Raw genomic sequence first — 24,052 nt, 5'->3', positions numbered from 1 at the left:
TATCATTCATTCTTGGTGTTCTAAATTCTATGAGTTTGGACAAATGTATAATGACATGTATTTACCATTATAGTATCATACACAGTAGTTTTGCTTCCCTAAAAATATTCTGTGCTCTGCCTATTTCTCCTTTTCTTCCCCCTAGCCCTTGGTAATCACTGATCTTTTTGCTGTCTCCATAATTTTGCCTTTTCCAGAATGTCATGTGATTGGAATCATACAGTATGTAGCCTTTTCAGATTGGCTTTCACTTAGTAATACGCATTTAAGATTCCTCCATGTCTTTTCAGGGCTTGATACCTTATTTCTTTTTAGCACTGAATACTATTTCTTTGTCTGGATATGCCACAGTTTGTTTATCCATTCACCTACTGAAGGACATCTTGGTTGCTTCCAACTTTTGGACATTTTGAATAAAGCTGCTGTAAACATTTATGAGCAGGTTTTTGTGCAGACATAGGTTCTCAGCTCCTTTGGATAGATACCAAGAAGTGTGATTGCTGGATCATACATATGGTAAGGGTATGTTTAGTTTTTTTTCAGAAACTCCCAAACTGTCTTCCAAAGTAGTTGTGCTATTTTGCAATTCCACCAGCGATGAATGAGAATTCCTGTTGCTCCACATCCTTGCCAACATTTGGTGTTTTCAGTGTTCTGGATTTTGACCATTCTAATGGGTGTGCGATGGTATCTCATTGTTATTTTAATTTGCAATTCCCTAATAACATTACAGATAAAATATTACTTAATAAAATTTAAAAGATAGTGTGGAACATGTTTTCATATGCTTATTTACCATTGTCTATCTTTTGGGTTAGGTGTCTGTTAAGGTCTTTGTTCCATTTTTTAATTGGGTTGTTTTCTTTTTGTTGAGTGTTAATAGTTCTTTGTATGTTTTGGATAACAGTCCTTTATCAGACATGTCTTTTGCAGAGCAGAAACAATTAATGTTTAGGAAGTCCAGCTTATCAATACTTTCTTTTATAGGTCATGCCTTTGGTGTTTATCTAGAATGTCATCACCAAACTCAAGATTGTCTAGATTTTCTCCTATGTTGCCTTCTCAGAGATTTATAATTTTGCATTTTACATGTAGATAAACAACAACCAATAAGAAAACTATGCAAAGTGATGCATCCCTAAAACACTATAAATAAATCAAGACTGAAGCCTTAAAAAAAATGGTCAAAACTCCACATGAAAACAAGAAAACAGCAACAGAGAAATGACAAAGAGAAAAAAATAACAATATGGCAGACTTAAGTTTTAACATATCACCTAAAATGGAAATAGTCTAGATATACCAACTAAAGGCAGAGATTGGCTGAGTGGATTAAAAATACACTCCAACATATGCTGCAAACATTAATTTAAAAAGTAGGAGTGGCTATATTAATATCAGATAAAGTAGACTTTGGTATAAAGAAAATTTGGCTCAATCTACCAGGAAGACATAATTATCTCAAATATGTATGAACCAAAGAACAGAGCCTCAAAATACATCAAGCAAAAAATGAAAGAACTGAAAGAAGAAATAGACAAATCCACAATTATAGTTGGAGACATCACCACCCTCCTATAATTAACTGATAGAACTACTCTAGAGAAAAACCTAACACTAGAAAACTTCTAAGAAAAAAAATATTCATGACCTAACACTACACAAATAATTCTTGGAATTGAAATTTAAAAGTTGTTCGTAAAAAGGAAAACTAATAAAATCGAACCTCATCAAAATTTAAAACTTTTGCTCTTTGAAAGACCCTGTTAAGAGAATTAAAAAGCAAATGAGATTGGGAGAAAATATTTGCAAATAACCTATCTGACAAATAATTAGTATCTAAAATATCAGAGTAATTCTCAAAATGTAACAATTTTAAAAAATACATCAACTTTGACAGGAACAGAGCTTGGAAGTATTCATTCCCGTTGTTACAATAAAAAAAGAAAACAACAACTAAAGAAACTGAAGGCCAATTACTTTTCTTGGAACCATCAGAGAACTGAAGTAGTAAGGCATACTGCCACCTCAAAATCCAGAGATGCAGATGAATGAAAAAGAGTTACAGCTGAGGTATGCTTACCAATCCTTCTCAAAATCTTCTTCAAAATTGACAAGGAAGGAACATTTTCTAAATCATTTTATAAGGTCAGCATTATCCTGATAACAAAGCCAAATAAAAATATCACAAGAAAATAAAATAACAGTTTAACATGCCTATGAATATAGATGCAAAAATTCTAAACAAAATATTAACATATTGAACTCAATGGTATATTTAAAAGAATATTTACCATGACCAAGTGGGGAGGACAAATGTATGATTCCATTTATATGAGGTACCTAGAATAGGCAAATTTATAGAGACAAAAAGTACAGTAAGGGATGCCAGGGGGTGGGGGAAGGAAAGAAGAGGGAGTTATTGTTTAATGGGCACAGAGTTATTGTTCAATGAAAAAGTTTTGGGTATAGACAGTGCTGCTAAGGGACATAACACTGTGAATGTAATCAATAACACTGAACTGTACACTTACAAAGGGTTAAAATGATAAATATTATGATATTTATATTTTATCACAATAAAGAATAAGTTAAAAAAACAATCAAGTGAAGTAAAAATATACATAAGTCAGACTTCATCTAAATTAAAAACTTTGGAGTAAGATAGCAGACTAGGGATCCCTGGACCCTCTTTCCCACAACAAACACACTGATTCAGCAACAATTCATGGATAAATTCCCTATATGAGAAATCAGAAACTACCTGAATGGCTCCTGCACCCTGGAGAACACAAAACCAGACTCACCAAAGCCAGTAGGGAAATTCAGGACACTCCCTTACCTTGTCCCTAGCATAGTGCCATGTAACCCCCACCTTCATCCAGGGGAGGGAAGGTGTTGGCTCATGGGTCTTGTGCCCCAACTTTTCCAAGGAGGCTTCCCAGAGGACTGGCTTCTGTCTTGCCAGACTTGGAGCTCTGATGGGTCCGGTGCAGTCTAGCCACCTGGAAGAGTATGGAGTCAATGTCTTGGGCTGGTAGGTGCCATTGATTTGCCCCTCTATTCAATGTAGAGCAAATGGCTGAAAAATTTCAGCTCTCAGCTTCCCGCTGGGGAGGGAAAGAGTAAATCCACTATCAGTGCTCTAACTTTTCTGGTGCTTCCAAAAGAAGTAACATCTGTCTGGCTAGTCCTGGAGCTCTGACAGGTCCAACACAGTCTAGTCACTTGGGGAGAATAGAGGTGGCAGCTAGAGCAGGTAAATGTCATAGCTCTCCCCCACCCACTAGCTCAGCCCAGAGTGGGCAGTTGCCTGTTTCTCCCTGAGTGGGGGGTGGGGAAGAATTGGTTGAGGTCCCCAGAATCTCTGACTGGGCTGATTGGTGGGGAACTTCTCTATGAGGCCAGTATGCAAAGCCTACTTTGTCTACTGTGCAGACACCAACACAGAGAGTCAAGGAAAATACATAATCAGGCAAAGATGTTCCAAGAAAAAGTTGTGGAAGGAGATGGGACATAGCATGGTACTGACAAGGTTAGCTTTGGGTTAGGGAAGAGATAGTGATTCCTCTAAAATTGGAAGAAAGGACAATAGAATACACAGGGTATAAAAAGTGGCATATGGCTCTCTGTTGGAAATTGAAATTCATTCTTAATGGATATTTTTCTGTAATAAGTAGGAGTTAAAGTCCTCTACTGAGAGTGAGGAGAAAGGATATTGAGTAGGAAGCCGAAAGAAAGTAACAAAGGTTATAGTAATTGTGTGGGTTAACTAAAAGAGGAAATGATTAACGAAACTTAAGGAGATTGATAAGCAGCTCTGATGTCTCAGCTATTATTGCCAATAATATTTTGCAGCAAAACTAATCTGGACATTCACACATCTGTCAACAAATAAGCTTTGATATATGAGCAAAGAGGGCTACTTTTAAGATTGTTCCAAATTCCAAATTTAGTGATCGGTAATGTAGGCACAATAAAAAGGAAAAGGTGAGAAGGAACTAAGGGTGCTAGCCGGAAAATACTTCAGTGATTGACCATTGGATCCAGGCTGGGAGAGAGTATATACACTGAGTTCAGAGCTGATGAACTAAGAGAAAGTTGAAGAATCATTTGACAGAAAATCACAATAGCTTCAAAGAGCAGGTGTAAAGGAAGAGAATGAGCTGGAAAAATAAAAAGTTTTGGTCAGTTAGTAGGATCAGAAGCCTTAATGTAGCCATGGGAATGAAATCCAGTACATGTGAATGTTTGGAGAGTCAAGGGTCTGCAAGTTGGTTTATGGATTTTAAAGTCATCCAAGAAAATGAAAGGATTTGGAATGGAATAGAAAGTTGGTAAATGAGAAAGAATATTCTTTAGATTGACAGATATCATCATCATCTGGCAAACATTAATGTAACTCTTACTAAATAGGGACTTTTCTAACCACTTGACATATATTATGTTATATAATCCTCACAACCTCCCTTTTAGGAAGATATTATTGATACTTTACAGATGAGAAAACTGAGACACAGGGATATTAAGTAACTTGCCTAGTTGCACTGTTAAATAAGTAAACGAACTGGGATTGAAGTACGGCTTGGTTCCGGAGTCCATATTCTTTACTACTACACCATGGTACCTGGACATTGGTTGAAGAGGGAGAGAGGGTGGAATAAATAGGTTACTAACAATATAAGGTATAAAAGCTGTGGCCATGGGATTAATAGCGTCTGCTTGAGAAGGCTGCAAGTAAAATAGTGTTCTTCAAAAAGATCTGGGTTTCAACGAAGGCAAGGAATTTGTATCAGAGAAGGTTGGTGCCCCACCCATATCCATTGGGTACTCACCATTCCCTTATATGCCAAGAGACTTCTCCTGCAAGTAGCTGTAACTCTCTTCCTTGGGACTTTCTGTGGCAGGGAGCATGGGGATTTAATCACTGGAGAACAAACGTTTTGGTAGGCAAGATAATACCCCCTCCCCACCAAAGATGCCCATGTCTTAATTCTAGGAACCTGTGACTATGTTAGGTAACACAAATAAGGAAAAATAAGACTTCTAATCAGCTAACCTTGAGATGGGAAGATTGTCCTGGATTATCTGGATAAGGTAATCACAAAAGAGTTCTTATAAGTGGAAGAGAGAAGCAGAAGAGAGAGAAACAGAGAGATGGCAGCATGAAAAGGATTTAGCCAACGTTGGTGGTTTTGAAGGTGGAGGAAGTGCGCTCTGAGCAAAGGAAAGCCTTTCGAACTGGAAAATGAAAGGAAATGTTCCCTGGAGCCTCCAGATGGAAATGCAGCCAGGCTGACATTTTGTTTTAGCTCACTGAGAGCCAGTGGACTTCTGACCTACAGAATCGTAAGACGATTAATAACAGCAACAACAATAATAATAACAACAATAATAATACATTTGTGCTGTTTTAAGCCACTAAATTAGTGGTGATTTGTTAAATTAGCCATGGAAAACTAATAGAGCCATAGCCAGTGAGGGACAGGGATTGGAAGATGAACACCCCAGCTTCCTCTTCCTTGAGTGGAACAACTGAAATGGGCTGTTCCCAGAGGTCCCTAGCAAGACTGAGCACCAGTTACCCACACCCTGACCTGCTAATTAAAACAATATATTGAGTTTCTTCCTTCCCCCATCTCACATCTCATCTCCTTTACTGTTACTTCCCGGGATCACTTCTCTAATAAACTACTGCATACTAATCCATGAGACTGCTTCTGTGGGATCTCAAACGAGGACAGAGATTTCTTTAAAAATTCTATGAAATTCAGGAGGATTTAGGGGACATTTTTTCTTATGAAATGAGTATTTCCAATAGAACGTATCTGCAAGGAGGACTGCAGAGAGATAATGAGCCATAGTTCTAGGATATTCAGAATGTTACAAGTTTTGATCAAATTTTTCAGGCACATAGATGGTGCTTATTCATTTATTAAAATATAATTATTCAAATGGAATTAGTTTCTTAAATATATTAATATAATTTTGTCTCATCTGTTAAACATCACTGAAATGGTCATAATGTAATTTTATTGAAAATAAATTAAATTTAGTTTTAATTAAAATGTTCTTTTGAACTTTGCAAACTGCAATGGGAAGTGTATTGTGTTATTAATATTTCAATTAACCATCTTTCTAACTTCTATTTAATTATATAATTCCTAATTTAGGATAGTACCTTCAAGTTGAAACTATACACACATCTGATATTTTAGTTGAAAAACTTAAGATTATACCCATTCTGTACCATGCAGTTATCCTTTTTGATTTATATCAGTAAACATATTCTAATAAGTTAATTTCACCACTCCAGAGGCCATCTAAAAGCTTTGGTTAGTGTGAAACTCAAGTTATATTATCTGTGTTGGGGAGCAAAATTTGCTCACCCTAAATTTTCTTTGGCATGAGGATTATTTTGAGCTGAAAACAATCAAAGTCCAAAAGATCAGGAAGAACCCTTGACCTTCCTCCTAACTGCCTAAAAGAATGTTGAATAATTTAGGCAAACTTTGCTCTTCTACAGAATTAACACTGAAATTAGCAGCGTACAATACAAGACACTGCTTAATTCTCTGGAATAAATTTTGCATCTCAAAGAAAATTGAAACTGACCTGAACTTCAAAGAATGTGTAGGATTTGAATGAGGAAGAAAAGGAAGAAGAGACAATGTATTTTAAGGGATTACAGTCTAGCAGAGTACTAACTTCAGGGTGTGGGAAACAGAACTCAGAAAATGTTTGTAGAATGTGTATTAGGAGGGGAGGTAGAATAGAGGAACATGGTTAGAAAATACAACCCAACTAAGAATTTTCCTGATTGTTGGCACTATTTGCAGCCACTTTACAACTATCTAGACTTTAGATGGCTTTTTTTTTTTTTTTTTTAGATTATAGGTCTGTATCATAAAGCAACCAGCCCTATGATCTATCCTGGGATGACTTATACTATCATCTTATTTTGGGATCATTTTTTAACATAACTGGAACTAAAATTATGAAATTAGGGAAAATATATTATTAATGCCCTAGTCTTACTTTTCTTTTACCCATTTCACCAATCCCTTTACTCCACCCTACATATCATAGCCTCTTCCTGGTACTCTCATGTTGCCCAACCCATATTTCATGTCAGAGAGGAAATAAATCTTATCAAACCACACACTATTAGGAATAATTATGGAACTCCTTTCATTTTTAAAAAGATTTTTATGTAAGTGACAAGATAACATTCAAGACTGAATTGCTAGTGTGGATTTTTTTTCTGCACTGCTAGATGGAGACTATTTTGGGTGAATTGTATGAATCACACCATGTGGGTAATTAATTATTGACTATATCTACCTTTGAGGCTAGCCCTGTTCATGCATCAGAGTTGTGACTTGTTCCATCGTGTAAATAACAAGATTTTTCTCTGTTCTTTGCCTCCTATGCTAATCCTAGAATATGAAATTTATCCATGGCTAAACTTTCATATTTCAATGTAAAAATCATAAAACCTCAAGTGTGGGCATTTTTACTAATTTCTTTACTTGTACCAAAGGGCAAGCACTCAGTGTCCCCAGTATTACCAGTTGTGCTTCTAAATAATCGGCTTATCTGTGTCTCTGATTTTATGCAAGTTGATATTGACAAAAGAATTTGTGTTTGTATATCCTGGTTCTGTGGTGCTTAAACATGCAAATGAACTTTCTGTTTACATATGCTTTAACAATTCCATTGATGCCTTTTAGAATTCAAAAGTAAAAAAAATCACATGGAGGACCCTACATGAAATTGTATCAAATATATATAGAAATGAACAGAACAAAGGCAAAGCCAAGTGGCCCTGATGGAAGACAATAACTACCCTAAAATTAATTTCTGCTTCCTTAAGCAAATAAAAGCACAAATAAATCTGTTTATCATTTAGAAACGATATGGAATGCGTTTAGTTAAAAAGGCAGAATCAACCCAAGCCAGACTGACCAGAAGATTCTGCAATTTTGACTTCTACTGTAAATGAATTTGACTCATCAGTAGAAATACAGAAATTCTGAACTAAACTCTTTGGGTGACATTTTACTTTTTTTTTTATTAATTATTAAGTCATAATTTAAAAGTAAATATTTCTACAAGGCTAATTATGAAATTCAGGGTATAAATATAATTAAATTAGATTCACAACTGATCCATTAATTAAGAATAATTTCACATCCTTCCTGTTACAATTTTTATTTCCCTAAATTCCTTTTGTCTCCCTTTTAAAAATGTGTATACTTATGACTAATTCTCCAAAAGTGTAAATTTCCTCTCAATACATACAAATACCATTGGTAATCTATTACTTTTATCTCTTTCTTGGAGATAGCTTTCCTAGAGCCCTCCATCATTCTATTTCAATTTGGACCATTTCTTATCTAAGCCTTCATTTCTTTCATCAATTCCCTCTTTCTGGATCCCATTTATTTCTGTTTCTTGCTTCCCTCCCTTATTTTGGTGGAATGCATCTATCACTTACTTAAAAGGGATGTAATGGAAGCAAATTATTTGAGATATTGTACATCTGGAAATTCTATACTTTTGATTAGTTGATAAAGAATTCAAGGTTGGAAATAATTTTTCCTCAAAATATTGAAGAACTTGCTTCCAGACAGAGCTGCTTTGAGGAAGTCTGGTGCCATCCGGATTGAGTTGCCCTATCCTGAACTTTCTCTACTTCTGAAAGCTCACTCTTATGTGTTGTAACCAGAAATTTGCATAGAATGCCAAGTGCAAACTGACTATGATTTCATGCAAGTTTAGTGTTTTGTTCTCTGGTATTCTCAGGAGTGGTAGGTGGGTGGAGGGATGCCGAGGTTGAGGAATGTGGGAGAGTATCATAAAATTTCCAAAACCAAATTATTTTTTATTTTCTTTACTCCTATATCTGTCTTTTATACTTCAAAACAAAACAAAAGGTCAGATTGGAACCCAGCAGAACCCTACAGGGCCCCCCAAGTACAAAACTGAGCAGTTAATGATTAGGAAAATAGAGTCACAGACTCAGTGTCTGATGCACATTCCTGAGTTGTTTTATAGATACTGTAACTGCAACCAGAGGAGAAAACAAGCTCACTGCATGATGACCAGACTATAGACATGACATAAGCGGATCCATCTCGAGCAGTACTGAATCTATGGCTAGCACAATTCCAAGCACTGGCCACAAGAGAATGGGATTAACATTATTGCTCATAATAATCTATATCTTTGTGGGCATCAAAATAATTGTAGCTTGCTCTGCTCATATATATAATCAGGCAACTAAAATTGCCAGCAAAGATGCTACAGACCCATGTTGACATCTTCCACTCTAAGAATATGGTACCCTATGTCAGCCTGAAGAAGTTACAGGCTTCACCCCTAATAGACCTTCACCCCTAATCCCATAGAAATGGAATGATGTTTGACAGTGGGGAATTGAAAGCAGCTCTTTACCTCTTTCCTGTTTGCCCCTTTCTGTTCCCCTCTGACCTTGAAAGAATGTAATTAACCTGTTGATTCAGAAGAATTAAGTAAAGATTGACTAGCTCTCTACCCCCAGCAACCCCTTTAGCAATCCTGCAGGCAGATCACTTGAGCAAGACAACATCTAAAGAGAGAGTCGGTCAGCCTGCACGCAGTGGAGAATGATGCAGAATCCAAACTCCTGCCTTGATAATTCACTGAGATTCTACCCCTCCCCCCTTTTCCCTTTAAAAACTGCCATGGCTGAGCAGAATTCTGGGAGTTGGTCTCCTCAGATTGCCAGCTTTTCTGATTAAAGAATCTTTCCTTTCTATTGACACTTGCCTCTCCGTTATTGGCTTTTGAACAGAGAACAGCCAAACCTGAGTTCAGTAAAAAGGTGATGCCATTGGTGTAAAAAGTTTTTCTTTTAATCAACTGTACCAAATTACTACGTTATCATTAAAGATGCATTTTGCACCCATATCATACTGAGTGAGTTCCCTGGGAAAACAAATTGTTTAAAATCAGATGTTTATTGTAGCATTATTTAGATACTTTTATCATCTTAATGGACCACCATTTAGGCTACCTACTTGTCTGTTTTCCAACGACTAAATCTTAGCCATAAACTATTATAAAGTGTTGGTAGTCTTAATATTTTATTTATTTTTGTGCAAGAAAAATTATGCAGTATGATATTGTATAGAAAACACTGTTCCTATACACAAATATTTCATTGGCTCACCTTCATGGACAGGCAGAATAGAATTCTTCTTAAGCAAAAGGATACAGCTACAACTTTAGTGTTTAAAGTTTATGAAACCTATCTATACTTAGCAACATACAGTCCTTGCCCACATGGCTTTTAGGGAACTGTCTGCTATTGTCTGAAGGACATGAAGTATACCAACTCTATTGTATAATCAGAATGTAGACTGTGGGCATAACAATTTAATAATACTAACAATAATAGGAACAGTAATGATAACAGCAGCTGTCTTTTCTTGGGCTGTGTCCAACATGTTTTGCATTTTTTAATCTCATGAAGAACTTGAAATGTATCTATGAATTAGTCATATAATTCCAGTTTTATAAACAAGAGAGCTGAGGCTCATTGTGGTTGAGCAATTTGCCCTTAATAGTGTAAGACTGGAATTTGAAACTAGGTCTGTTTGACTCTAAATTAGGTGTGCAAACAAGTGTGAGCCTGTTGGTTTATCTTGAGGAAAGTGACTTGGTAAAATCTGATAGTGTAAATTTAGAAATTTGGAGAGGACGCATAGTACTGCACATTCACATTCATCTTTTTGGGTTTGTCAACGAGGATCCTTAAGGCAAGTCTTCAGACCGTGGGCAGTTTTACGTCACCCCTAGGTAGGGGCAGAAAAATAATTTTCCCTGTACCATCTTAGCTGAGGTCCCCTCTGTAATTCAAGACATTAACAGGAGAAAAATGAACGTAAGTTTAACAACGTGTAAAACAAAGAATGTTACTCACCATCTGGTTCTACAAGGATTATTAGCCACTGCAGTCACAGACCGACTGTGCACCCTGAAAAGATTTCAGGATGAAAAAAAACAGGATAAAGCACTCTGTGCTTTGGAAAAACAGACCCTTGGATAGTTAGGTATATCTCTGGAAAAAGTTTAACCCATATTCTTGCATTTTTCCATACATAGAAAAGCACAGATATCTGATCCTTGTGACTAACCTTTTTACTGAGATGTATGCTTGACTGCACATATTCCCTAGCCAAAATCATATATAAACTGGCTTCTCTCCCTATTTCCTCAGAGAAGTTTCTCAGAGCAACTGAGAGGCTGTCTCCTTGGCTATAGTCCTCAGTAAGACCCTGAATAAAACTCAACACACAGCTCTTACATTGTTCGTTTTCCTTTCAGTCAACACATGCATACCTCCAGGAAAACTGAGTAACTCTGTGAAATAGCCCAAGCATCACCTTAAATACCATTTCCAGCTAAAGACAAAAGAAGATTTGGAGGTGGGTGTGGTATCAGTTATGGGAGGTTACCAGGAAAAATACAGTAAACAAGAGTATGATTGTTATACAGATTTAAATTTTTGCCTTTTCCATTGATAAAATTTTCTAGAGATTTAGTCATCCTCCTCTTCCTGGTACACAGAGGGAGACACCCTTAAAATGGAGAGCTCCCTTATAAATGTAAATGTGTCTTGCAAAAAGGTAACTTCTATTCAGTTTTCAGAGCTTCTCCTGTATCTGCTGTTGCTTAAAAATAACCAGCTCGGGCTTCCCTGGTGGCGCAGTGGTTGAGAGTCCGCCTGCCGATGCAGGGGACACGGGTTCGAGCCCCAGCCCGGGAAGATCCCACACGCCGCAGAGCGGCTGGGCCCGTGAGCCATGGCCGCTGAGCCTGTGCGTCCGGAGCCTGTGCTCCGCAATGGGAGAGGCCACAACAGTGAGAGGCCCACGTACCAAAAAAATAAAAAATAAAAAAATAACCAGCTCAAGATAATCCTTATGCCCAAGAGGAATATTTTAGGGTAGTGTATTTTGCTCCCGTTCGTTCGCCTATCGGTGAGATTTTATCGGAGGAGGAAAAACACAGCGCTCAAAGAAGCTTAAATAGATTCCAAATGATAGAGATAAGAGTTTACTAATGACTATTTTTAATTTGAAGTCTTACTTTCCCTTTTTTTCCTAGCCTGCTCTTTATCAGTATTTCTCCTTCTCTCAGGCTAAATACAACCATAGAAGAACCTAAAACTACCAATAAACTTAATCTTTCAAACTTGTGAATTATCCAGCAGACTGCCTTCAGACTTCATCTGCACTCTCAGCTCTCCTGGGTCTCCAGTTGGCTGGCCCACACTGCAGATTTTGCATTCACCAGCTTCCATAATCCCATGAGCCAATTCCTTATAATAAATATAATAAATCTCTTTATATATTTTTGCCCTAAAAAAATAAACTACTTGATATTTCTCCAGCAAAGATGGGATCAGCAAAGAATTGCAATTCAGGGTCTGCAACCATGGTGAGCCATGTGCAAGTCCCTTGCACAGCAAGGGAAGAACACTTTTAGAGAGAGGAAAAGGAAGTTGGGAGGGCTATAGTAAACAAAGAGTCCATGGCTTTTCATTGGCTGAGTCCTTGGCAGGAAAGAAGAGGAGTCTTCCTTCTTCCTGTTGGGATCTGCTATCATTACAGGGCATGAGAGCTCCCCTTTCTGGTGTCTTCAGTCTATTTAATTCAGGTTTCTGTTTATTAATTATATATTATATATAACTATATATATACATATACATAAATCTGTTAATCTGTTTTATAGCCATTTAATTATTAGACCAGCCAAAGAAACTAGAAGGGAAGAAAAGAACATTGTTCCACTCTTACATATGTATGATGTTTGGAGATGGGGATTCCACAAGGCTCATATACTCACATCAAAAACTGTAACAACCAGTATGTAGCTTCATGTTTAATTCTTCCATGCTGCTTGTTTACTCCTTTCTCTGTGAGTCTTTTTGTTTTTAAATTTTACTGGCGTACAGTTGATTTACAATGTTGTGTTAGTTTCAGGTGTACAGGAAAGTGATTCAATTATACATATACATATATTCATTCTTTTGTAGATTCTCTGTTAGTCTTTATTCTCATCATATATCCTTAAAAATTATTTTAAGAGCAGTATCTTCAATTCTGCATTTTTTTATGGTCAAGTGTGAGAAAGAAAAAAGTAGCCCCTGACCTCTGGGTACTGGTCTGATGCTTAAAGCTAGGCCTGAAGGCTTTTTGGAAGCTGGCCCGGCACTCACAGCTTGTCCATGTTGTTCTTCTGTTGGACGTAAACAATCTCATAGAACACCAACATCAGACAAGGTCACTCTGAGACCATGACAGAGTGAGACAAAAGAAGGCCACTCATAATTTTGTTTAAGCACAGACCAAAACAAGGTCACTATGTCACCTATAAGATATCATATATATGCTCTCAGACAAAATGTTACTTCTTTACCAAATACAGTTTCATCCTTGGACTCCCTTTAAAGAAGATTTATTGCAACACACAATCATAGGATTGCCCCTGATTTTTGACAACATCCAATCTTCCAAATCACCTAATCACCTAATTATGAAATCCCTTAATAAGTTCTTTCTAACACTCTCTTACTAAGATGCACCGTGGTCCCCCAGGGTGTGCATCCTCCCTCACTACAATGAGTAGTAAATCCAACTGGTTCAACTACAGGTGTGTTCCTTGGCAGTCTTTGGCTAGAGGGCAAAGAATCTCTGAGGGAATATATCATAGTCCACTTGTTGTTTCAAATCATTTCTAGAAGACAACATATAAAACAATTGATCCTTACACATCCATTATTAATCAAGTGAAAACCTATTCAAGTGAATGCTTTTATGGACTAACTTACCTGCTGTTGCATAATACAAGTATAGTGTTTTATTTTTAATCACAGAAATAAGTGTGCGTCTAGCATAACACCATGATAATCAGTTCATTCAGTCATTTAAAAAAATCTAAGCATGCACACACATACACGCACACACACCCAAACTGAACAAAGATCAGTCAAGTCTAGTGCTTGACAGAATGGATTGATCAACTAGTCCTAACTGCACCTTCATTTCAACAACCATTTGAAAATATACATCCTGACATTTGTGATTTTGCCATTTTTTCCTAAAGCATCCAAATTCATAATGTCATCCACACTAGGCAGCCCCAGGCCCAGACGCAGAAACCATCTTTAACATTATAGGCTAGATGTGTTTTATCAACAGGAAAACAGGAAGCCACAAAAGCCCGCAGCAAAACCAGACCAAACCAGCTTGATCCAAAATGGCCGACAAAGTAGGCTAAAGTTCACCGCTTTTCTCATTATACACACATTATAACACATTATCATGCTAAGATCTGCTCACCTCCTGCACCATTGCTGGGTGGTCCTGACCATGTAATGATAGAAAGAAGGAGTGGACCCCATTCTTGAAACTCCCTGCCTTTTCTGAGAATTAAGATGATGTCAGATTCCACCTGGCTCCCTACCCTTAACCCCTTTCCCGTAAAAACTTTCCCCCGACCTTTGGTTGGGGAGAAGATACTTTTAGAACAAGAGCTCCCTTTCTGCGTTCTCTGGCCACTGGATAAAAGCCTGTCTGTTTTGCACCAAATTGTTTACTTATAGGCAGCAAGTACCTGAGCGGGAAAAGAACTCACTGACAGAGCCAGGGGCCTTCAGTTCAGATAGGGCCCCAAGAGGCGGGTGTCACATCTAATTCAGTAACAATAAAATGTAAGTTCTCTTTATTCCTTCACTGTCAGTGTTGGTGTTTTGAATCTAATAGTGGAATGGGACTGCTCAGTGGAAAGTGCATGTAGATGCATATGCTTTCAACACATGAAATATCCTTAACTTTTTTTTTTTTGTAGGGATGGGGAGATAAAGTAAACATTGTTCTTATTTCAGAAGGCAATTTTCCTTACTTTACATTATATTCCTGAATTTTACTTTATGAGATTTAGATTAAGCCAATAAACTAACTTTATAGCTTTGGTGCATTTCTTTAATTTGGAAGAATTTTTAAAAATCTATTTAAATTAGCACATTCTTTAACTTCAGTTGTTTTGATTTCCAGTTTACTACTTTTCTGAGTTAAAAAAATTGAAATATTCACATTAATGGCTGCATGATTATATCATAAAAAGGGACCTATAAGTGTACAGTTAACTGGTAGAAATTTTATAATCTAATAAAAGCCTTGCAATTATGCAGGACAGAGAAAAAAGCCATTGTCCTAGTTGCCTGAGATGTTTTTTCCCTAGGTAAATGCCAAGGCTAGGTATACATTTTAGTTCCCAGCTAGTTCTTTAGAAAAGATTCCTGAACTTCCCTATTTCTGGATACTGATGGGAAAATGTTGGGTTATGACGCAGAGTTAAAAGCAGTTAAAAACAGAGTATAAAGATGGGTATAATTTACAAAAGTATACACAGATACAACCGTCACCTGAAATGAGATGTAAAATATTTCCAGAATCCCAGGCAGTTCCTCATGCCTTTTTCTAGTCAGCACTTTCCAGAGGGAACAGTTGATCTGGTTTCTGTCATCACCACATAATTTTGTTTGTTATGGAATTTCACATACTTTGAATAATACAGTCTATACTCTTTTATAACTGGCTTATTTTGCTCAATATTATATCTGTGAGATGTATGCTGTTGTTGTTTGTATCAGTAGTTTGGTCCTTTTGATTGCAGAGTAATATTCTGTTATTTGAATATAATACCTTTTTATAAACCATTCTCCTGTTGATAGACATGTGCATTGTTTTCAATTTCTTGCTTTTATGACTAGACATGCAATGAACAATATTGTACAAATCTTTTGGAGTACTTATGTTTTAATTTCTTTGGGGTAAATACTTAGGGGTGAAACTGCTAGATCATAGGACAGGTATATGCTTAGCTTTATAAGAAACAGTCAAACAGCTAAATGGTCCTCCAAAGTGGTTGCACTATTTTGGAGAAATAGTGATGCCATTTTTAATAGATATAATCTTATTCAGATTTTCTCTTTGTTCTTGGGTCTTTCAAGGAATTTGTTAATTTAATCTGATTGTCAACACTATTGGCATAAAGTTGTTCATAATGTTTCTTTAATTTGCTTTTGTGTATGTGGGATTTGTTGTGATGTACCCTTTTGCATTGCTCATATGGGTAATTTGTGTTATCTCTCTCTCATCAGATAACTTAGAGGTTTATCATCTTTACTGATCTTTTAAAATAACTATCTTTGATTTTCCTCTAATTTTTGTTCATTTTTTCAACTAACTTTTTCTTTTATGGAAAAACTCACAGAACATAAAATCAACCATTTTAAAGTGCACAGTTTAGTAGCATTCAGAACATTCACAATGTTGAGCAGCCATCGCCTCTAGCTGGTTCCAAATCTTTTTCATCACCCCAAAGGGAAATTCTCATACCCATGAAGCAGTCATTCCCTGTTTCCCCCTCCCCCCAGCTCCTGCAAACCACTAATCTTCTTTCTGTCTCTATGGTTTTGCCTATTATGGAAATTTCATGCAGGTGTAATTATACAATTTGTGACATTTTGTGTCTGGCTTCTTTCTCTTAGCATAAGGTTTTCAAGTTTCCTCCATGTTGTAGCATGTATTAGTACTTTATTCTTTTTTATAACATAAAAATATTCTATTGCATGGATATAGCATAACTTGTCTATCCATTCATTAGTGAACATTTGGGTCTTATCCACCTATTGGCTATTGTGACTAGCTAGTGCTTCTACGAACATTTGTGTACACATTTTGAATACTCATTTTCAATTTTTTTGGTATATACCAGGAATGGAATTTCTGGGTCATATAATTCTGTCTAACTTTGTGAGGAACTGCCAAACTCTTTTTCACAGTTGCTATGCTGTTTTACATTTCTGCCACTAATTATGGAAATTTGTACATTTTATATTCCTGCCACTAATATGAGGAGACCAATTTCTGCACCTCCTTTGTTAATCTTTGTTGTTTTCCATTTTTTAAAAATATTATTATTATAGCCATCCTAGTGGGTAAGAAGCAATATCTTCTGGTTTTGATTTGCACGTCTCTGACGGCTAATGATGTTTTGAGTAACTTTTCATGTATTTTTGAGAATTTGCATATCTCCTTTGAACAAATGTATATTCAGAATTTTTGCCCATTTTTTAAATTGGGATGTTTGTCTTTGTATTGTTGAACTGTAAGAGTTTGGTATATATTTTGGATACTTGGTCCTTACCAGATACATGATTAGCAAATACTTTCTTCCTTTCTGTAAGTCGACATTCACTTCCTCAATAGCGCGTTTTTTTTTTTTTTTTTTTTTTTTTTTGTGATACGCAGGCCCCTCACTGTTGTGGCCTCTCCCGTTGTGGAGCACAGACTCTGGACGCGCAGGCTCAGTGGCCATGGGCTCACGGGCCCAGCCTTTCCACGGCATGTGGGGTCTTCCCAGACCGGGGCTGTCCCCTGCATCGGCAGGCGGACTCTCAACCACTGCGCCACCAGGGAAGCCCTCAATAGTGTCTTTTGATGCAAAGAAGATTTTAGTTTTGATGAAGTCCAATTTACCTATATTTTTCTTTTGCTGCTTGTACTTTTGTTGTCATATTTAAGAGTTGCTAAGTCTAACAGCATAAAGATTCCTTGGTATGTTTCTTTCTAAGAGTTTTATATAGATTAGCTCTTAAGTTTAGGCCTTTGGTTCATTTTTAGTTAATTTTTGTATATGGTATGTGGTATGGTCCAGCCTCATACTTTTGCATGTGGCTCTCCAGCATCATTGTTGAAAAGTCCATGATTTCCCCATTAATTGGTTTTGTCACATTTGTAAAAAATTAGCTGGACATAGACATATGAGCTTATTTGTGGACTCAGTTCTATTCCACTGTTGTATATGTCTGAATGCTAGTACTATAGAGCAGGATTGTAATAAGTTTTGAAATGTGGAACTGTGAGTCCTACAACTTTTTCTTTTTCAAGATTGTCTTGGTTATTTGGGGTCACTTGCAATTCTGTGTGTTTGTTGAGGGTTTTTGTTGTTTGTTTGCTTAGTGACTTTTCTAAACCATTTTTGTAAAATCTTTATTGTTTGTCCTCTGTGCCACTGGAGTCTATGTTCTATTAACTATTGGTCATCTAACATTTTTTTTTTTTTATATATAATAGTGTTTGTTTATTTTTACTTGTTGACAGTTTGCTTTATTTATTTATTTATTTATGGCTGTGTTGGGTCTTCGTTTCTGTGTGAGAGCTTTCTCTAGTTGTGGCAGGCGGGGGCCACTCTTCATCACGGTGCGCGGGCCTCTCACTGTCGCGGCCTCTCTTGCTGTGGAGCACAGGCTCCAGACGCGCAGGCTCAGTAATTGTGGCTCACGGGCCCAGCTGCTCGGCGGCATGTGGGATCTTCCCAGACCAGGGCTCGAACCCGTGTCCCCTGCATTGGCAGGCAGATTCTCAACCACTGCACCACCAGGGAAGCCCGGTCATCTAACATTTTGACAAAGTTTTCTTAAATTCCTTGAGCAAATAAAAAGGAAAAAAATGAAAAGAAACATAAAGAATAAAAGAGAAACAAAACCAAAAAAAATGTATTTTCCGAGGTATTACAGATTGGTTCTGTTTGGGGGAACTCTTTCAATGTTTAGCCAGGCCATTTACAACTCTGCCTTGGCCTTCACTTTATGCTTGTCTGATGCTGGAGGTCAACTGGAGGTGAGAACTAGGGTTTCTCAGGCCTTTTCTGTGCATGCATCCAGCCCTGAGCATGCTGTTGGCCTTTTCTATTCCCCAATATATGTGAGAGCTTTTAACAACCATATTCCCCCATGTATCTCCTTTCTCGACCTCTTCCCCTCAGGCTTTCTAGACTCTCTGTTGCTTATCCTGGCTTTTATTCCCTTGCCCCAAGTTGTTGTGGCCAATATTTTGCTTTAAATTCTTTCAGCTAACACCACCTGACAGCAAACACCACCTGGGAAGTCACCACAGTCCTGGGAATCCTCTTTACTTGTTTAAAGAAAAAAGAGAGAGAGAGAAAAGAAAAAAGCAAGTCCTTGTGCTGGTTCCTCAGAGAGCCATGAGATAGAGCAGCCCAACCACAATTCTTTGAGACTATGGTCCGCATTACCTCTCTACACTAACAATCTGACCGAGGCAGGCAGGTTCCCCCCTTTACAGCCATAACAGATCTGGGGAATGGGAGATGGAAGGTAGGTGACTTAAAATGCCACAGTGCAGCAGATTCTTCCTTCACTAAGGTTTCCCTTGGTGGTTGTAAGTTTTTGACTAGATTCCAGATTCTGCAAAAGTTGATTTTGATAGTCTTTACTAGCATTTTAGTTGTTGTCTTTGCAGGGACAGAGCTCTGGAGTAGGGCATGGCCCTACTTTGACATTTTTTTGTGCCATTAGTCTCATTCATTTTTATTTTGTTATTATCCATCTGTTATGGCCTGAATTGTGTACTCCCCCCTGTCAACCAAACAAACAAACAAACAAAAAATGCAGAAGATTGCAAATAAGAAAAGGGGTCTTAAGAATTGTCGTTTGGGAGATACAGATTTGAGTAAAACCAGAAGAATGTTCTGGGGAAGAAGAGTCAGGGGTTTATAAAAGCAAAAGCCATCAGGCTGTACTCCAATGTTACCAAACCAAAACTTGGGTCTGCTCACCTGCACAGTAAAGCCAACCTACTGGGACCAGGTTGTGGTGAAGGAAAGTGCAGCGTTTATTGTAAGGTGCCAGACAAGAAATCCGGGACAGCTAGTGCTCAAACAGGCCAAGCTCCCTGATGCGGTTCAGGAAAGCATTTTTTAAAGGCCAGTTGAGGGAGGGGGGTGTCACAGGATATGTGATCAGCTGGTGCACACTTCTGTGATTGGTTGATGGTAAGGTAACGGCACTGTCACAGGGGTTGACATTATCAATCCTCAGGCTCCAGTAGGCCTGGGGGCTATGTGGTCATGGTCATCAAGTCGTTAACTAACTTATTCCATTATGTGGGGGTTTTAGCATCTGTAAAACAACTCAGGAAATGTACACCAGATACTGTTAACTATGTACTTCAGAGAGGAGCTAATGCAGAGGATATGGGGGAAGGGCCTGCCTCAGGAAGACCCATAGGGTCCTGCTTGGGTACATTTAGATCATTGATTTTAAAACTTTAAACTTTTAATGTAGGTATTTAAATTTTCAAAATTTTTTTTATGGTTTGCATTAACTACATCCTACAAATATTGATAGGTTTTCATTGCTTCTTTGACCCCTAGGTTCTTTAGAATTACAGTAATTTCTTTACAAATATTCACAGATCTTCCAGTTCCCTCTCTGTCACTTGCTTCTATTTTAATTCATTTGTGGTCATAGAACTAATTTTGTGGGATTCAAATTATTTTAAAATTTTTCATACTTGTTTTACAGCTTACAATATGGTCTATCTTGGAAAATGTTCCATGTGCACTTGAAGAGTATGTATATTTTGGTGTTGTTGGGTGAAGTGATTTATAGACATCAGATCATGTTGGTTGACTGTAATGTTCAGGCCTTCTACATCCTTACTGATTTTCCATCTACTTTGTTCTGTAAATTACTGAGAGATAGAAGTTAAAATTTCTGCTTCTAATCACAGATTGTCTATTTAAACTTCAAGTTCTACCAAATTTTGTTTAGTGTATTTTAGGTACCGTATTAGTTTTACAGTTGTTAGGAAGATATTAATAATACTTTAATTTGAAATATTTATCTGCTAAATACAACATTTAGGTACACTTGGAGTCATTTTAACTTATTTATTTTTTAGAGAACCAATATTTATCTATTTATTATTTATTTTCTAGCTTTTTTGAGATATAACTGACATATTACATTGTATAAGTTTGAGGTGTACAATGTAGTAAGTTGATATATGTATATAGTGCACAGTGATTACCACAACAAGATTAGTTAGCACATCCATCACCTCACATATTTATAATCTTTTTTTGTGGTGAGAACTTTAAAAATCTACTCTCTTAGCAGCTTTCAAATATACAATTTAGCATTGTTAACCATAGTCATCATGCTGTACATTACATGCCCAGAATTTATTCATTTTATAACTGGATGTTTCCACCCTTTGACCACTTTCACCCATTTTCTCCCCCCACCCCCCATCCTCTGTTCCAGGAAACCACTCTGGTAGTTTTCTTCACTTTTATTTTTTTCTTCACTTCCATTTTACCTTGATATTATAGCCAATCCTGCTTCTTTGATTAACATTTGTAAGATATCTTTTCCCATCCTTTTAATTTTAACCCACATATAACATTGCATTTGAAGTGAGTTTCTTGTAAAGAGCATAAAATTTGGTTCTTTTATTTTTTCATCCACTTTGCAAATCTTTGTCTTTTAATTGATCTTTAATCTTTACATATTATGCAATTATTGGTTTGATAAGATTTAAATCTGCCATTTTATTTTCTGTTTTCTGTTTTTTCTCTCTCTTTTCATTTCTCTGTTTTTCCCCCCACCTTCCTGTGGGTTACATTAACATTTTTAGACCATTTTGATGTATCTATTGTTTTATCTTTGTATAGGTATAGCTTTTTTAGTAGTTTCTCTAGGTATTATATGTTATAGCCATAACTTAGCACAGTTTACTTTTGCCATCATTTTCCCAGTTTAACTTATGTGTAGAAACCTCATCTTTCTTGATGTCTCTTTACCTTCCCTCTATTATAATTGTCTTAAATAATTCCCCTACATACATTTAGAACCACATTAGACTGTGTTGTAATTTTTACTCCAACTAACATAATTTAAGAAATTGAAGAGCAGAAGGGAAGCCATTGTATTTATTCATTTTTTGCTCTCTGTATTTGTTCTTCCTAATGCTCCAAAATTCCTTTTTTTAAAAAATTCTTTCCTTTCAGTTTAGGGAACTTTCTTTAACCATTCTTTTAGAGTAGGTCTGCTGGTGACAAATTCTCTTATTTTCCTTCATTTGAGAATGGCTTGATTTTTCCTCTAACTCCTGAAGAATATTTTCACTAGACATAAAATTCTGGGTAAACACTTCTTTTCTTCCAACTCCGGAATAATATTGTGTCTCTTCATATTGCTATTTATAGTTTCATATTATAAACTGCTTGTCATTTGAATTTATTTCCCCTATGGGTAAAATGTCATTTCTCTCTCACTGTTTTCAAGATTTTCTCTTTGTCTTTAGTTTCTGGAAATTTAACTATGATGTATCTTGGCATGGATTTCTTTCAGTTCCTCCTGTTCGGGGTTAACTAAGCTTCATGAAACTGTAGGTTATGCTGTTTGCTAAAGTTGGAAAAATTTCACCCTTTATTTCTTCAAATATTTTTTTTGAATTTTATTTATTTTTTATACAGCAAGTTCTATTACTTATCTATTTTATACATATTAGCATTATATATGTCAATCTAAATCTCCCAATTCATCCCAACCCACCCCGACTTTCCCTCCTTGGTGTCCATATGTTTGTTCTCTACATCTGTGTCTCTGTTTCTGCCTTACAAACTGGTTCATCTGTACCAACTTCAAATACTTTTTCAGCTCACTTTCTTTCTCCTCTCTTTCTGGGACTCTGATTACATAAATGCTAGATTTTTTTTTTTCTTTTTTTTTGCTATAGTCCCCATGAATAAGAAAAACTTGAATATCAATAAAATTATATTTTGGCATTGCATTTGTGATTTATGTGAGCTTTGTGGAGAAAGTAATAATTTCAGAACAGACCAAGTTGTTTTGATTGAGCTATGATGAACTATATTTCATTAAATGTGAAACAATTAAATAGTTCCCCTCCCCCAAGGAAAAGAAGATAAAAAAAGAAATAAAGGAATATATAGAAAATAAAGAAAAGAGAAATTATGAAAACATACAGACAACATAATGACAGCTAATAAGGGAAATCCTAAACAAATGTCTATTCACTGAATCAGGTTACTATGAATGAAGTAATGATAATATATGGTGAAATAAAGGGTAAACAGCCAAACATGCATTTGTGTTTGAGGATGTGAATATTGAACAACTCCAAGAAATTTTTGTGCTTTAAATAAGTTGATGCTACTTTAGATGGCATCCATTGCTGCCAAACTCAAGACCTATTCATATTTATTTATTCTTGACCATATGTATACTCTACTTGTAATGCTTCTCCTGTCCACTTCTTGTTTTTCTGGCAAAGTGCTACTTATCAAGTTTCAATTCACTTGTCACTTTTCTTATATGGTCTATTCTCACTAAACTCCAGCTAAGAATTAATGCTTCCTTTTTTTTTTTTTGAATTAATGCTTTCTTAACTGGGTTCTAACAGTATTTTGTACCTATCGCTATTAAAGGTATTATAGGTTTGGTCACCATACTATAGTATTTGTTTGAGTAGCTGCCTCCTTTACTAGATGTGAGCATCTAGAAAAATGAAGGTTACTTTGCCTGAAACATAGAAAGCAGGTGCCCAATAAATGCTTGTTTTGCTTACTTACTGAATTAAATATTGTGATGATTAATCTTATGTGTCAACTTGACTGGTCACAGGATGCTCAGATTAAACATCATTTCGTGGATGGAGCTGGAGACTGCCATACAGAGTGAAGAAAGTCAGAAAGAGAAAAACAAATATCGTATATTAACACATATATGTGGAATCTAGAAAAATGGTACAGATGAACTGGTGTGTGAGGCAGAAATAGAGACACAGATGTAGAGAACAAATGTATGGCCACCAAGGGGGGAAATGGGGGGTTGGGGGTTGTGGGAATGAATTGGGATTGACATGTATACACTAATATGTATAACATAGATAACTAATAAGAACCTACTGTATAAAAAATTAATTAATTAAATTAAATTTAAAAAAAACATTATTTCTTGGTGTGTCTGTGAGGGTGCTTCCTGATGAGATTAGCATTTGAACTAGTGGGCCTAGTGAAGTAGATTGCTCTCTCCAAGCGGGGTGGGCATCATCCAATCCATTGAGGGCCTGAATAGAACAAAAGACAGAAGAAAGAGGAA

Source organism: Lipotes vexillifer, unplaced genomic scaffold (assembly GCF_000442215.2).
Source record: "Lipotes vexillifer unplaced genomic scaffold, Lipotes_vexillifer_v1.1 scaffold167, whole genome shotgun sequence".
NCBI classification, from domain to species: domain Eukaryota; kingdom Metazoa; phylum Chordata; class Mammalia; order Artiodactyla; family Lipotidae; genus Lipotes; species Lipotes vexillifer.
The sequence above is the reverse complement of the archived record's forward strand: the minus strand, read 5'-3'. Positions refer to the sequence as shown.